This window comes from Peromyscus eremicus, chromosome 11 (genome assembly GCF_949786415.1).
Source record: "Peromyscus eremicus chromosome 11, PerEre_H2_v1, whole genome shotgun sequence".
Lineage (NCBI taxonomy): Eukaryota > Metazoa > Chordata > Mammalia > Rodentia > Cricetidae > Peromyscus > Peromyscus eremicus.
Genome location: NC_081427.1, coordinates 60,570,615 through 60,576,831, shown reverse-complemented (window position 1 = coordinate 60,576,831; position 6,217 = coordinate 60,570,615). Strand labels below are relative to the sequence as shown.

Genomic DNA, 6,217 nt, shown 5'->3' with positions numbered 1-6,217 from the left:
GAGTTAGTGCCAATACCAGGGGTTCTGCTGTGCCAGGTACCAATACTGGGGGTACTACTGTGATGGATGTAAATTCCGGGGGTACTGCTGTGATGGGTGCCAATATCAGGGGTACTGCTGAGACAGACCAGAGCAGGTGTGTTGAGAAGTATGGTGGCGACCTTTTAACTTGGGGCTAGGAAGGCCACTGAGTGAAGGTTATGATCTTCAGGATCATGAGTGAAGCCCAGATGCTCAACACTGAGCTTTTCACACTACTGAACTTGGTTTTTTCTTTTGTTTGATTGCAACTGTGGCCTGGTTTTTCTTTTTTGAAGGAAGAAAGCATCTGATTTAATTTTTATTTTTATAAGAGCTCATGTTTAAGAAACTTTGGGCCGGGTGGTGGTGGTGGTGGCGGCGGCGGCGGCGGCGGCGGCGGCGGCGGCGGCGGCGGCGCACGCCTTTTAATCCCAGCACTCGGGAGGCAGAGGCAGGCGGATCTCTGTGAGTTTGAGGCCAGCCTGGGCTACAGAGGGAGTTCCAGGAAAGGTGCAAAGCTACACAGAGAAACCCTGTCTCGAAAAACCAAAAAAAAAAAAAAAAAAGGGAGACTTTGGAATTTTTAGGGACTGTAGGATTTTTTTAAGTTACAATGTGTTTTATGTTTTGATACTGATATTATAAGATATGAGGTTGAACAAGAAAGGAAAAGCAATGGTTTAATAGTAATGTATTAGTGTGTCAAGTTCACTAAGGGTCAATTGTCCTGATTAGTTTTTTGTCAACTTGACACAAGCTATAGTCATTTGGGAAGAGAGTACCTCAACTGAGAAAATACCCGCAACAGATCGACCTGAGGGCATTCTTATGGGGCATTTTCTTAATTAGTGATTGATAAGGGATGGTCCAGTCCATTTTGGGTGGTTTCACCCCTGAGTAGGTGGTCCTGGGTTCTATAGGAAAGCAGGCTAAGCAAGCCATGAAAATCAAATTAGTAAGCAGTGCTCCTCCATGACCTCCACCTCAGTTTCTGCCTCCAGGTTCCGGCCTTGAGTTCCTGCCCTGATTTCCCAGGATGGTGGACTGTAACCTGTAAGATGAAATAAACCTTTTCCTCTACAGGTTGCTTTTGAACATGGTATGATCACAGCAATAGCAACCTAACTAAATCAGCATCCTCGCTAAAGATACAGTGGGGTTACAGGAGACACAGGGTGCTCCAATCAGGAGTTATTTTACAAAATAACTGCTTAGTGAACTTCAGGAGTTTCAAAATCATAAAACACAAGGGGGAAATGTAATTGTTCTTTACCGAGGGTGACTGAAGAGACTTGGAAATGGACTGTAACACAGGCTTTACTGAGTTGTTGAAACATGAATGGGCTTGGAAGATTAGATGTTAGTAGGGAATGAATGTTTCCCCCCATTTTGATAGTGTTTTACAATTAATTGACATGTCCTGTTTAGAAAAAAATTCACACTAACATTTTTGGATTAATGAGTCATCAAATTGATGATGTACTTTTTTTTTTTTTTTCAAGATAGGTTTTTTTCTGAGTAGCCCTGGCCATGCTAGAATTTGCTCTGTAGACTAGGCTGGCCTGGAACTCAGAGATCTACCTGCTTCTGCCTCCCAAGTGCTGGGATTAAAGGTGTGTGCTATCACCACTTTTAAATTTTAAATGGTTTAGAGAAAATAAACTTTTTGTAAGGTACTTCCAAAATTTCTGTTGTGACTATAATCTTCCTGTCTCTCTCTGTCACACACACACACACACACACACACACACACACACACACAGAGTTAAAGGAGACTGGTCATAACTCTGATAGTCAAAAGTAGTGTGTAACTGAGGAGTTGCAAAATCCACCCGTCGGTTTCCAAGCACGCGTATTACCCCATCTCGCCTTACCTAGAGTAAGTCACATTTTCAGCACATCCACAAGTGCTGTCTTGCTATCTTTCATCTACAAACCCTGTTAATGTAAGGACCGAGGCAGCAACGCTTGCCCAAATGCCCTAACAAAGTAAGCCTTCGATGGGCGTGTCCTGAAATGAGTAGAGAGGGATGGATGTAGTCCAGAAGAGCAGCAGGCCTGTGGAGTCAGGCAGAGCAGGATGCCCCTTCCACAACCCCCACACCCCCACTTCTTAGTCCATGTGCCACAGACCTTGCTCATGGATATCACAGCTCAGCTGAGGCAATTCCTAGTCATATGATCTTGGGAAAGTTATCACAGTTTCCTTAACTGTAAAACGGGAATTTTAAAGTAGTTTATATATTTTATTGGGATGTGTGACACGTTTTTGTGTTAATTATCTAGACTCAGCTCCCTAAGGAGACACTACCTGTGGGATGGATTTGAGGAATTAAAGGCCACTCAATAAATAAACAATAAATCACACTGGTCATGATTATTATACTTTATAACAATAATTTCTATGGTCTGATTACACTTCACGAAGTAGGAAAAGTATCCATTTTATAAAAACAAAAGTCTAATGTGCTGAAAATCAACAGAGTGATGTATTCAAGATGGGACGGTCCAATTCAGACACAAGCACACAATCTTTCCAGACCGCAGTATAGGTCTTTCCCCACCTCGCCAAGGCCTCCCCGGATCAAAAGTGGCCTTTGTTAAACAGGGGACACTTTGGGAAAGGTTGCTAGCTAAGCTTTATCCCTTTGATGAAATAACCTCTTACAACAGAGGTGCCCAGCGTTAGCGCACAGCAGTCATGTGGAAGGTTGGTAAACTACAGGAGTTTGCTCCTGACCTGGGGAGGAGCCTCCGGATGCCAGGAGAGCCATGAGAACCTGCTCACAAGGCAAGGAAACAGTGGGCAGGAGACGGAGCCCTGTGGTGAAACTGGAGGGTCAGGAAGGGACAGCTGTCAAGTGGAGCTTAGCAAAGCTGGCACGGTGCTGTCCCCTGGGAGAAAAGCACCGGCTCCTCCCTGAGCTCAGCTCTGCCTGTGGCAAGTCGCCCTCCGAGATGAGCACGCCAACACCGATCTTCTCCAATCAGAAATGACCACGTGAGCTAGGTTACCTGAGTAGCTTAGTAACTATTTAAAAAGTAAATCCATAATTTAAAAATCCCCCCAAAAGAAAGCCCCGTGGTTTCCAGAGCTTCACTGGCGTATCCTAGGCTTTTAAAGAACAGCAGAGCTACACAACGCTTCCCGTCGCAGAATCCAGAAGGGAACACTTCCCAGATCTATAACCAAACCAGGCAAAGGCAGTCCTAGAAAGAGAATAGAAGAAAGAAAAAAAATGGCTGTGGTGATGTAAGTCTGTAAATACAACGCTTGAGCAGCTGAGGCAGGAGGATTACTACAAATTTGAGGCCAGCCTCCAGCACAGAGAGACTATCAGGCCATCCAGGAATACATGGGCTCTATCTCACAAAACAAAATAAAACCAACAACAGGAGGAGTTAGTCAACTAATCTTGGTATAAAATACTATAAAATCCGTGGACTAGCCCCACCCTCAGCATGGGGTTCCCTCCTGTGATGGAGGGGCTCCTGGCTCCCTTTCCTGTTAGCACAGTGCGCGTTTCAGCTGCTTCCACTCTATTCAGTGCTCACCATTTCCGGCTCGTGCCAGCTGTTAGTTATCCTCTTGTCCTGTTGAGACAGACCTTTGTCAAGGGAGCACACAGGTAGATGAGGATACCTCAACTTCTGTGCATCTGGGAGGGACACCTGGTTTAAATAGAAAATGTCCCCCAAAGGCTCAGGTATATGAACACTTGGTTCCCCCTTTGGTGGCTCTGTTTGGAGCCTTGCTGGAGAAAGCATGTCACCGGAGGCAGCTTTGAGGGTTTATACTTCCGGTTTACTCTTGGCCACCTGCGCGTAGATGGAGATGTGCTCTCTCAGCTCTCTGCTCCGGCTGCCAGGCAGGCTGCTCACTCCCCACCCTCAGGGACCCTTATCCCTCTGGAACTGTAAGCCCAGATACACTTACTTCCATAAGTTGCTTTTGGTCATGGTGTTTTTCTCACAGCAACAGAAAAGTAACTAATACATCTATTAGCAAGCTTGAATGTGCCTGTGAAACTCCTGGAAATCTAAATGAAGTTCCCATTCTAACTGGGATGTCTGGGGTGGGGGTGAGGGGGCTCAGTTCCACACTCATGGTAAGTGGTACTGGTGGTCTGGAGACTCCACTTGACTGCTCCCCCACCCCCCAAGGCTTCTTCATTTTCCACTACAGTGAACTGCTTGCTCTCAAACGCCTGTCTGAGGGTCTGCTTCTGGGAGGGTCTTTTTCTGCCTCTTCCTGAATTCCACATTCTTAAGAGTAGGAACTGAGGAAGACACCCTTATCTCCAGAGTGAGGGGTTTAGATGCTTCCCACTCAAACATTCTGAAGAGTGTCTCCTTTCTTGAGATTACGTAACTTACAGCTCTCTACTTGGGAAGTTTTCTTATTCCGTGCATGATCTTTCAAAAATGGTCTGGCTCTGCACACTGTTTGTCCCCAAAAGATATCTCTGGATATAAGTGGACAACTGTGGGGGCTTCCTCCAAATAATGAAATTTTTATAGCAGGGAATTTGAGATAGAAAATGTTCCCATATGCAGATGACATTTCCCTGTGAGAGGGAGAAAAAGACCATTCAAGAAAAACAAAAAACAAAAAACAAACAAACAAAAAAAAAGAAGTTTCATGCTATTGAGAGGAAAATTAGTGTGACTCCAACAAGAGATGAAACTGTAATCAAGCCACCCAAACCAGAGGTGACAGAGATAAGGAAACACAAGAGTTAGTTTGTATATTCTATCTATTCTTTGGTGAGATATCTCTAGATAGACGTATACAAACACATGTTGTCTCTTTTCAAATCATGTCTTTGGAAAATGTCTTCTTATACCCAAGCTTAAATGTTTATGAAATGCCTAAAGTGGATAAAAACTCAACTATGTGAAAGCACACGATTCAATATCACCATTTTAGTTCTCACTTTTTATTCAAAGGAACACACCTTGGGTCACAGATACTTTACTTCTAATACTTTAATAAATTTCCCCAAGCATCTACAAATAAAAACCCACTCTGTCATTGCTGTGTAACAAATGAGCCCACATACCAAGTTGTAGCTTGAGTTTTCCTGCCTGGCCCACAGTCAGGACAAATCTCTCTCACTTGCCAGTCCCACAGCCGCTCAAACCCGACCAAGTAAACATAGAGACTTAAATTGGTTACAAACTGTATGGCCGTGGCAGGCTTCTTGTTAACTGTTCTTATATCTTAAATTAATCCATTTCTATAAATCTATACCTTGCCACGTGGCACGTGGCTTACCGGCATCTTCACATGCTGTTTGTCATCGTGGCGGCTGGCAGTGTCTCTCCGACTCAGCCTTCCACTTCCCAGCTTTATTCTCCTCCTTGTCCTGCCTATACTTCCTGCCTGGCCACTGGCCAATCAGTGATTTATTTATTGACTAATCAGCAACACACTTGACATACAGACCATCCCACAACACCAAGTGGCACCCACCTAGAAGCACTAATGTCTCATTCCTAAGTCTGCTGGTGGCTCTGTTTGAAGGCTGTGGGTTTGGGGGACCACCAGCAACATGACTAAAATGTGTGAATCTAGTCAGATGCTGACCAGTCATTAGTGGGGTGTAGACCCTCCTTATGGCAAAAGTCAGATGTTCCTGGCAGTACAAGGTGAAATCTGGTACACTTCTACCTCCCCACTTTCCATCCCCAAACAAGTCCCATGACCAAGTCCAACATCAATGAAAACCTCCCATAGAGCTATCAGTAGATGGAGTGAGCACATGCTGAACAGTCACTGAACCCACTAATTTCGAAATGATGATGGTTGTCATTACAGAAGATAAATAAAAAGGTATTAAGAACTCTCCAGGCACTTTCCAAAGAGGATTATCATACATCATATGGACACAGTCACGTTGCCATTGAATAACTGTATGAATATGAAAAGGGATCATCTTGGATACAACAGCTTTAACTGGTTTTAAAGTCACATTAGGAGCCTGGGAATGTGACTCATTTGGTATGGTGTGGGGGCCATAGGTTCACTCTCCCAGCACATCATAAATAGGGAATGGTGACACTTGCCTGTAATCTCATACTGGGAGGTAAGGCAGGAAAGTTCAAATCCAGCCTGAGCTTCACAAGACCCCCTTTTTTAAAAGGCATTTTTACTTGCCTCACACCTCTTACAAAACCAAACTTTGAAGACATT

At 44.3% G+C, this 6,217-nt stretch overlaps 1 long non-coding RNA gene across 1 annotated transcript; it reads right to left on the bottom strand.

Moving 5' to 3' along the window:
* Positions 1-2,392: 2,392 nt before the first annotated feature.
* On the bottom strand, positions 2,393-3,923 carry LOC131921880 (uncharacterized). Its single transcript, XR_009382131.1, has 2 exons — positions 3,577-3,923; positions 2,393-3,231 (listed from the first exon to the last, which is right to left on the bottom strand). It is a non-coding gene; the product is annotated as an uncharacterized LOC131921880 (long non-coding RNA).
* Between the last annotated feature and the right edge of the window lie 2,294 nt (positions 3,924-6,217).